This window comes from Sciurus carolinensis, chromosome 3 (assembly GCF_902686445.1).
Source record: "Sciurus carolinensis chromosome 3, mSciCar1.2, whole genome shotgun sequence".
NCBI lineage: Eukaryota > Metazoa > Chordata > Mammalia > Rodentia > Sciuridae > Sciurus > Sciurus carolinensis.
Genome location: NC_062215.1, coordinates 165374071 through 165384893, shown reverse-complemented (window position 1 = coordinate 165384893; position 10823 = coordinate 165374071). Strand labels below are relative to the sequence as shown.

At 43.3% G+C, this 10823-nt stretch overlaps 1 non-coding gene across 1 annotated transcript; it reads right to left on the bottom strand.

The window, feature by feature from the left end:
• Positions 1–4577: 4577 nt before the first annotated feature.
• Trnaa-ugc (transfer RNA alanine (anticodon UGC)) lies at positions 4578–4651 on the bottom strand. Its single transcript has one exon. It is a non-coding gene; the product is annotated as a tRNA-Ala (tRNA).
• Positions 4652–10823: the final 6172 nt, after the last annotated feature.

Below are 10823 nucleotides of genomic sequence, written 5' to 3'. Positions count from 1 at the left end.
ATTAAATAACTAGACAAGATAGCATGGCTAGGAAGTTATTGAGGCACAAACCACCATAACCAGCTTTCTCCACTCTCTTCTATTTCATTCTTCTCTACTCATAGACTACAGAAATCAGAATTGTATCAATGGCTACTGACTTGGTATAAGGCTGTCCAATAAAGATTCTGTGGTAAACAAAGTTCCAAGGTGGTTCTCAGAATTCCTGCCCTCTGGTGTACATGTTCCTTCCCTTTAGAATGGGTAGGACCGGTGAATATGGTGAGATGGTTGTTCCCTTGATTAAGTAACAATGTATGTCAGTAGTGAAGGGATTTTATAGATGTAATTAAGGTCCCAAATCAATTGGATTGGAGCCAATCAAAAGGGAGATTACTCTGGGTAGGCTTGGTCTGATCAGGTGAGTCCTAAAAGATAGTGTACCATGATCAAGTGGGGTCCATCCCAGGGATGCAGGATTGGTTCAACATATGGAAATCACTAATTGTAATTTATTATATCAATAGATTTAAAAACAAGAATCATATGATCATCTCAATAGATACAGAAAAAGCATTCGACAAAGTACAGCACACCTTCATGTTCAAAACACTAGAAAACTAGGGATAGTAGGAACATATTTCAACATCCTAAAAACCATATATGCTAAACCCAAGGCCAACATAATTCTAAATGGAGAAAAATTGAAAGCATTCCCTCTAAAAACTGGAACAAGACAAGGATGCCCTCTTTAACACTTTTATTCAACATTGTCCTTAAAACTCTAGCCAGAACAATTATAAGAAACAAATTAAAGGAATACAAATAGATAAAGAAGAACTCAAACTATTACTATTTGCCAATGATATGATTCTGTATTTAGAAGATCCAAATAATTCCACCAAAAAACTTCTAGAACTAATAAATGAATTCAGCAAAATACCAGGATATAAAATTAATACCCATAAGTAAATGCATTCCTATACATCAGTAATGAACCCACTGAAAATAAATTAAGAAAACTACCCCATTCACAGTAGCCTCAAAAAAAAAAAAAAACCTAGGAATCAAGTCAGCAAAAGAGGTGAAAGACCTCTACAATCAAAACTATAGAACACTAAAGAAAAGAAATTAAAAGAAGACCTTACAAGATGGAAAGAACGCCCATGCTCCTGGATAGGCAGAATTAATATTGTCAAAATGGCCATACTACCAAAAGCATTATACAACTTTAATGCAATTCCTATTAAAATCCCAGTGATATTTTTCACAGAACTAGAAAGCAATCATGAAATTCATTTGGAAAAATAAGAGACCCAGAAAAGCCATAGCAATCCTTAGCAAGAAAAGTAAAGCAGGACGCATCACAATACCAGACCTCAAACTATACTACAGAGCTATAGTAATAAAAACAGCATGGCATTAGTACCAAAATAGACAGTAGACCAATGGTACAGAATGGAAGACCCAGAGATAAACCCACATAAATACAGTTATCTCATACTAGACAGTACCAAAAACATCCACTAGAGAAAAGATAGTCTATTCAACAAATAATGCTGGGAAAAATGGAAAGTCATATGTAACAAAATGAAATTAAACTTCTAACTCTCACCCTGCACAAAACTTAACTCAAAGTAGATCAAAGATTTAGGCACTAGAACAGAGACCCTGCACCTAATAGAAGAAAAAGTAGGACCAAATCTTCACAATGCCAGCTTAAGAACTGACTTTCTTAACAAGACTCCTAAAGTGCAAGAAGTAAAATCAAGAATCAATAAATGGGATGGATCCAAACTAAAAAGCTTCTTCTCAGCAAAACAAACCATCAATAATGTGAAGAGAGAGTCTACAGATTGGGAGAAAATCTTTACCACATGCACTTCAGATAAAGCATTAGTCTCAAGGATATATAAAGAATTCAAAAAACTTAACACCAAAAAACAACCAACCCAATCAACACATGGGCTAAGGAACTGAACAAACACTTCACAGAAGAAATACAATCAATCAATAAATATATGAAAAAGTGTTCTTCATCTCTAGCAATTAGAGAAATGCAAATCAAAACTACTCTAAGATTTCATCTCACTCTAGTTGGAATGACAATTGTCAAGAATACAAGCAATAATAAATTTTGGCGAGGATGTGAGGGAAAAGGTACGCTCATACATTGCTGGTGGTGCAAATCGGTGCAACCATTATGGAAAGCAGTATGGAGAGTCCTCAGAAAACTTGGAATGGAACCACCATTTGACCCAGTTATCCCACTCCTCAGCCTATACCCAAAGAACTTAAAATCAGCATACTACAGTGATGCAGCCACATCAATATTTATAGCAGCTCAATTCACAGCAGCTAAACTATGGAACCAACCTAGGTATCCTTCAACAGATGAATGGATAAAGAAAATGTGGTATATAGATATGATGGAATATTAGCCAGCTTTACAGAAAATGAAATTATGGTATTTGCTGGTCAATGGATGGAGTTGAAGAATATTATGCTAAATGAAATAAGCCAAAACCAAAAATAAACAAAGCTCAAATGTTTTCTCTGATAGGCAGAAGCTAATTCACAATAAGGGTGTTGGGAGGGCAATAGGGAAGAATAGAGTTACTTTTGATTAGGTAGAAGGGAGTGAAGGGAGGGGAAGGAGTAGGGGTAGGAAGCATAGTAGAGTGAAACAGACATTATTACCTCATGTGCTTGTGTGACTGCATGACCAATGTGATCCTACAACATGTGCAATCAGAAAAATGAGAAAGTATACTCCATTTATGTATGATTCAACAAAATGCACAAATGCATTCTACTGTTGTGTATAACTAATTAGAACAAATTTAAAATCATTTTTAAAAAAATTTTTAAAGGGACTGAGCCTTTGCTGAAGAGAAAGAGTCAAAATCAGAGAGCTAGTCCTGCAGGTTTGAAGAAATAGTGCCACCGGGTAGAGAGGGGCAATTGGCAGGACCAGTCGCACTGGCAGGCTACCTCTAGGAGCTGGGCCCAGACACAGCTGACAGCCAGCAAGAGTGGGACCTCAGTCCTACCTGCACAAGGAGCTGGATTCTGCCCATGACCAGGGAGCCTCAGACGAGGTCACAGCCCTGGCTCACACTTGGATTGCAACCTGATCAGGCCTGGAGAAAAGTACCCAGTTCTGACCTGCCAGCACTCCTGACCCCCAGAACCTGTGAGATAATAAATTTGTGGTGTCTAAGTCACTAAGTCTGTGATCACTAAGTCTGTGACACAGCAATCAAAAACTAATATATATTACACTTCCCAAACTCCTTCACAGCTGGGCATGGCCACATGATGAAGTTCTGACAGACAGGAATCAGCGACATCCATTCCACACCCTTCCCTCTCCCTTTTCCCCTTCCTTCTGGCTGGTGAGCTATCTTGAAACATGGGGGTGACCGCAGTGCCCTGTGGGAGGTGGAGCAACAAGATAAGAGGAAATCAGATCTTCAAATTACAAGATTGCTTTATCAGTCCTAACCTGCTTACACCCACTGTTACATGAATGTGAAATAAGCTTCCATCTTGGTTGCTGAAGGCACTGCTTTTGGATATGTATTACATAATTGAACCTACACCCTCCCTATCTTGGAGAGTCAACTGAACCCAGAGACTGACCCCAGAGCCTGTGAGCCTAGCACCTTTCCTCACCCTGCCTCCCCGGAACCATGCTGCATCATGGTAGAATTGGAGTCTAACACTTTTAGAGCTATGTGGGATTGTAGCGGCTCAGTCAGACTAGTCAGAGAGGAAGGGGCACTCGCATCACCTTGAGTGATGGGGATTGATTGCAAGGATCCATGGGAAGATGCAGTGTTACAGGAAGTTGCCTCCTCAAATTTTCACCCCAGTTCTGAGACATACCACAACTGCATGGAGAAACCAGATTCATCAGTCAGCATCTCTGGGTGGTACCAAGTTCAAGAGATCTGTCAGGTTTCCTAGCATTAACTTGGAAGAGAAGAAGTTTTGATTTGGTTAAGTTTCTACCAGTTAAAGGAACATTTAGGTTAAGTGGTTCCACCTGGTACCTCACTCAGGGTCCTTCAGCATCCTTGTGGACAGCCCACACATGGCTTCCAATGGCCTTGATCCAATCACCTGTAACCAGAATACAAAGGTTGATCTCCCTCCACCTGAGACCTGGACCCTGGGAGATGCGTGTGAGAAGGGGATGAGCTGTTGTATCTGACAGAAGCATCTGCTCTCCAGTCTTGGAACATGATGGGTCTCTCATTTTAGGGGAGAATCCCAGAAAGGGACAGAGATTTTCCCAAGTAGCAGCAACCAGTTACTTCCCACTCACCAGGTCTAAGGCTGGTCTGCTCCCCCTAACTAGGCAGCCCCTGCGGTCATGGATTTTCTGCTTCTAGAAGCTATTTCTCAGGTCACCTGAATTTAGGCTTATGGTATCTCCAGTACAGCACTTCGTCTTCTGTTTGCTTGTGATAATAGTTTTTGAATTCTTGTCACTTTCAAAAGAGCATTTCAGAGCTCAAGACACACTGTCATATGAAATCCAGTGGAGAAGGCAATTATCAATTTTTTTCTTTCTTTTTTTTTTTTTTTTTTTGCGGTGCTGGGGATCGAACCCAGGGCCTTGTGCTTGCAAGGCAAGCACTCTACCAACTGAGCTACATCCCCAGCCCCAATTATCAAATTTTTAAAAACCATTTCTTATTTGAATATCTAAATAACTCTTCACCTCTCCACCCTACATGTGTTGTTTTGATGTAAATTTGACCCTGGTGTATTCGCTTTTCAATGAAGCCCAAAATCCAAAATCATCCTACAGAAAAACCCCTCGGCGATAAAGCAATTTATGGGATCTGATTTAAATCTTTCTCGAAAAGACTTGGACCTTCCTGTGCCATCCCTGGAAGCTCAGAGCAGCCAGGGTGTAGGGGGAGGTGTCACAGTGAAGTAGGTACGCGGACCTCGACGTGACAGAGCCGTTCCTCCAGACTGTCCTGGCGACTGCCTTTTGAAATCACACGTGGTTTATGCTGCCATTCACATAGTTTCAGGAAAAAAATTAAATAAAAGAATAAAGGGAAACCAGCAGTGTTTTAAAAGATTTCATTTCTTCTTGACGCTGTGCTTCTTTGCTGGGAGGCAGGTGGAGGTATTATATTATGCAGGGCCTCTGGAAGCACTTAAAGTTCAGAAAGACCTGCGGCCTCAATCCAAGCTTCTGCGCAGAATAAATAGCAAGGGCATAAAAGCAAACAAAACACGGGCCTTCTTTTCTTCTGAGTCACACCAGGATAAGTGTCTTGCCTCCTTGAGGTCCAGTCGTTACCAGGCAATGCACCTGGAAGGCTGATCCTTCCTTCTGGCTTCAGATTGAGATAGACGGAGAGGTGGCGTAATGGTCAATTTTACCTGTCAACTTGCCTGGCCCGTCACCCAGATACTTGATCAAGTGTTATTCTAGGTTTTTCTCTGAAGGTATTTTGTAGATAAGAACAAACATTTAAATCAGTGGACTCTGAGGAAAGCAGATTACCCAATGTAATCCTGGGTGGGCTGCACGCAATCTGTTAAAGGCCTGAACAGAACAAAGACTGACCTGTCCCCTGCCGCCACCCCCAGCGAGAAGGAATTCTACCCACAAACTCTGACCCTGAACAGCAACTCTTCCCCCAAGTCTCCAGCCAGCGGCCCACCCCATGGGATTTTGGACTGACCAATTCTTCACAATTGCATGAACCAATTCCATAAATACATAAATAAATCTCTCTTAAAACACACACACACACACACACACCATGGGATGAATCCCTGACCCTAATAGAGAGACCCATGGTAGGAAGTCAGAGGGAGAAGGGGAGAGAGTATTTATTCCCCAGTTCCTCCCCTGTGGGGTCACCAGGAAGGCCACTCATGACAGATGGCGGTCACCACACAGTCCTGGCCATCTCTGGGTGGGACAACATCATCCCTGGCACCGTCGTTCCTACAGGTGACAAACAGCCTGTCTTACTAAACTGCAGGCTGCACTGACCCTGAGCCGTTTCTCCACGCCCTGCTCCCAACTTCCTAAAAGCCCTTCACCCACTGTCCTTCCTTCAGTGATCCTACTGTGAGCATGCTGGGACCCTGACTGATGCATGCCACCAGAAGGTGGGGGTCGTGGCAAAGCTAGGGTGGTTTTCAGGGCCTTCCTTCATCTGACCCAAAACCCCTTTCCAGGGTCATTTTCTGCCATGTCCATTTGCTCCAAAAGACACAAGAAACCAACCCCTGCGATGCGCTCAGCTTTTCAATCTCCCCACCTTCACGCCAACACCTTACTTAACGATAATGAAATACAAACTTAAAAAAAGAATAATAAGCCGGGCCAGGTGGCTCTGGAGGCTGAGGCAGGAGGATGGCAAATTCAAGGCCAGCCTCAGCAACTTAGAGAGGCACTTAGCAACTCAGCAAAACCCTGTCTCTAATGAAATATTTGTAAAAGGGCTGGAGATGTGGCTCAGTGGTTAAGCACCACTGAGTTCAATCCCCAGTCCAAAAACAAATAATAACAACCCAGAACCACTGCCCACTGTGCCCCTGCCCTGAGTCAGTTCCTCCCCGATGTCCCTCCTATAATCATTTCTCGACGGTCTCATCAACCAATCAAATCGCTTCACTGTGCTTGTTCAACTTTCACTTTGGTTGTTCCATCTGAGTCTCCCCAGCCCCCTCTCTCACATGGTCAATTTGCAGCCAAGTTGTTACCAAATTTAACAAGGTATAGAAACTTCTTGGAGGAAGTGATTGCCTCACTTCGGTTTCACATCCCGTGCTTGAGAATATTCATGCAAGTACGGCAGTTTTGTTTTATTATGTTTTGTTTTTAATTTTTTAACACTCTCCGAAGGCTTCATTTTTTAAGAAATAAATAAATAAATAAATACCATAGGGAAAACGAAGGTATAAAATTATATATATATATATATTATATATATATATATATATACATACACACACACACATGTATATTTCAGTAAAATTTATGCTTGCGTCTTCTTTGCCTCTGGATTTTCCTAGAGTGTGTTAAAAATAGTCACACACGTTTTTCAGCCTGCCACTGTGTCTACCACAGAAATAATGAAAAGCAATGAAAAATGGAAATGAGCAACATGACAAAACCAGTCCCTCTGAGGTTTCCACTAAAAAACAAAAAGGAACAGAGTCCAGGCTGTAGCTGTGCCTGCCATTAACATCATCTGCATCCATGAGGTGTCAACGTATGGGAATTAATGAGCCCTGGGTCCGCCACCCAGGTAATGGGCATGGAGCCCAAGTACACAAAAAGGGACGCACAAAAGGTAGTCAGATGATGAACTCTGCAATTCTAAAGGGAGAAGAGAGAGAGAGCAAGAAAAGACACCAAGCAAAAGGCAAACCGCACATTGAGTACTCAGGTAGTTAGTACCAGGCAACTGGGTTATTGAAAACTAATCAACAGTCCTGGGTCTGGATAGCCCCAAGAAACCACTGCAATTTACATCAGAGGATAAAAGAAGGGGTAAGCGTCTTCCCACTTCCCACTCCATTTGACACTCCCGCTGCCACTCTGGTCTGTGGAAGTTCCCACAAAGCCCTGCTCTCAGCAGAGGACTAATTTCAGACGTGAGAGCTTGTAACGATGTAAACCTGACCATGCGCACCCCTCACTACAAAGGAGGCTGACCGGAACCAGGACATTCTGGGTTCTTCAAAGATGGTCCTTGAACACTCACACAAATGTTCCACACCCTGTCAAACTCTATCTGAGCTAATTTTAATATGAAAAGAACAGTGTGCATCTTTTTTTTAAGTATTTTTGTAATTGTCAATGGACCTTTATTTTATTTATATGTGGTGCTGAGAATCGAGAATCAAACCCAGTGCCTCACGCATCAAGGTTAGTGCTCTACCACTGAGTTACAACCCCAGCCTGGTGTGCATCTCTTACTGGGTGACGACAACCTTACCTGAGAGGTGACTGCGTTGTTTATCCTCTCGGCTTCTCCACCCCTGAACACACTCAAGCGATTTAAAATACCAAACCTTTCTACGGTAGCTGCATTTCAGTAAAGACTTGAAGCTGGAAAGGCTGGATGGGCCAAAGGAATACCTCTCTAGTGGGGGAAGGACAGTCAGTTGGGTTAGTACTTTTGGAGAGAGCTAGTCACCATTGTCCTGTCCCTTCCTCTCTCCCTCCTGCAAAGCTATGGCCCCTGGGCCAACCCTAGTCCTAGGCTATTTCTCTTTCAACTCAGGAGATGCATGCATGGAATTACCCTTCTTCATGCATAGGAAGCAAGGAGTCCTCTCCACCAAACCCTCTTCCTACTTTCCCTGGGCTTACCTGTGGCCTGGGTCACAAGACCACCTCTTTATGACAACAACATCAACAACCATCTCTCCTCCTTGGTTTGAGGCCACCTGTCCATCTCATGTCTCAGCATGATCAAAGTGCACCATGAACAAAAGGATCTGGGGCCTGATGGACAGGACTCCTCTCTGAGGAACAGACCATGCCAAGCAGATGGATGTTGGGCAGGTATCCATCCACACCTTCTTCCTAGTCTCTTCCTGCAAGTCAGGAGGACCTGGACCTGAACCCATCTGTGCTCTTTCCATCAATCCATCTCCCTATTTGTTCCCTCTGGGGGAGTAGGGATTCAAATTTCTTATGGAGAAGTCCAGAATTTCAAGCTTAAGCTAAGAAGAAACAATGATATCATAAATACACCTTCCCTCCCCTGTCCATAAACAAATAAATATTTCTCTTTTTAGGGTTGATTAACAGCAAATTAGATTAAGAAAGGTTCCCAAGCCACACTGTTTTCTTGAAACCACAAGCAGGAAAAAGCTCCTGCCCAGAGGTTGTTGCAGAAATCGAATATACTTTTATGGTCAGTGAGCACAAATGGAACTCAATGGACAGCTTTATAAAAGTTTAATAGTGACCACAAGGTCCTCTCAGGTCCACTCCAGCTACACCCCAGGATTGTCTGAGGTCTCTGATGGCCACCATTGATGACATTCAGCCAAGCCCTGGCTCAGGTCCCTCTCCAGGAGAGGAGACCACCAGGACAGCTGCATCCTGGGCCCTGGCATTGTGTACCTAGCCTTGTCAATCATACTTCCTGGAGATTCCTTTACCATTCCATGACCCCCAAGTTTCAGAATCAATGTGTAAAGGAATACCACTGTCCCTTGGCCTCTAGCATGAGGGACCCACCTCTAGAAGCCGTAAGGTCTGTCACTAGGGCCTGGCCTGGAACTTGGGTTGTTCCTCCACATTAGGTCATAGACTGGCTTCATCTGTTGGGTTCTTTGGTTTGAGGGTAATGACCCAAAGCATTCTTTTGTTAAGTGCAAACACTGAAGAATACTACTACAAATTTTTATAATTCTGGGACCGTCTTCTCCACCAGTCTTGTAAAGGCACCAAGCATGACAAAATGCCAACTATTCTACTGTGCCTGATGATGAAAAACAAAGAGCCACACGGCAGCATGAAACCGAGGTTTGAGCACTGAACTCTCTGCAGATGTAGAGTGAATTCATAGGTATACTTCACACTAAAGAAGGGGAGATGCCTACAATCCACAAACCCTTCCTACGGTACCAAATGTGATCACTGTCTCCAAAGACAGTCACCATCAATTCCTTCCCTCCCTGCATCAAAAAGTGAAGTCTGTACCTCTGCTCCCCTCAGTCTGAGCAGCTCTGAGCTATAGGATGGGGTGGAAGTGACATGGTGCCACCTCTGTGTAAAGCCACTAAAAGGACAGACAGTTTCTGCTTCTCCCTCTTGGAGCCCTAAGCCAATGTGCAAGAAGACTGGGTTTTGCTGATGGAGACACAGGTCACTAGAGACATCACTAACGTACCAGAGGTGAACCAAGAAACTGCCCTCACTGTCCCAACCCCCATCCATCCAAGTTTTTCCATCTGAGACCCCACACATCCTGGAGCAGTGATGAGTTGTCCCTGTCAGGCTCCATCCAAACTTCAGACACGGAAAAATAAGGCAATAGTTTAAATCACCAAGTTTGGAGATGGCTCATCATTCAGCACTAGATCCAGAACACCAGGAAAGAATCCCTGTCCATGAAAGATTTCAATTTCTAAGTTAAGAAATGCATTTATATGCAAATGTCAAAGAAGGGAAACATTAGTTTAAACATACTAAGGTATTCTTTTCTCTCACACAATCAGAGGACAGAACAGTAAGGCTTCCCAGCAGGACCTCCACAGTTTGGAGGCCAAGGGCCTGCTGTCCCCGCATGGCACCAGGACAGCAGCCCCAGCTCCCTCTGCCAGCCTTCCAACCATCAGAAAGGAAGTCAAGGAGGAGCCAGAAGCAGAAAAGCACAGTCTTCCTAGAAATGCCCAGCAGGGATTTCTGTTGGTACCTCATTGGCCAGAACCCCGTTTGCATGGCCATGCCATCCAAAAGAGACTGAGAAACATGGGGTTCTAAATGGCATTTGTCATCCTGAACAAAATGAGGTTTGGGATAGTAAGGAAAGGAAAGAATGATATTGGAGAGGCATCCAGCTGTCTCTGCCATAGTCAACAAGGAAATGAATTATATTAGCCAAAGTCCAGAAGCAGAACAGGCTCTAGGGTGAACCCAGTGATGTTATCAAAGACCCGGGAATTTCCCATCTCTCCACTCTCCTCTTAGGCCAACTGCCCTGCACTTTGTGGAATGACTAATAGCAGCAGTCTGGCCATGTGCCTCCTTGCTCATATCCAACAGGAGAGTCTGGTTTCCTGTCTCTCTCTCTTTTATTTTTTTTTAATTATATTTTTATTTTTATAGACTG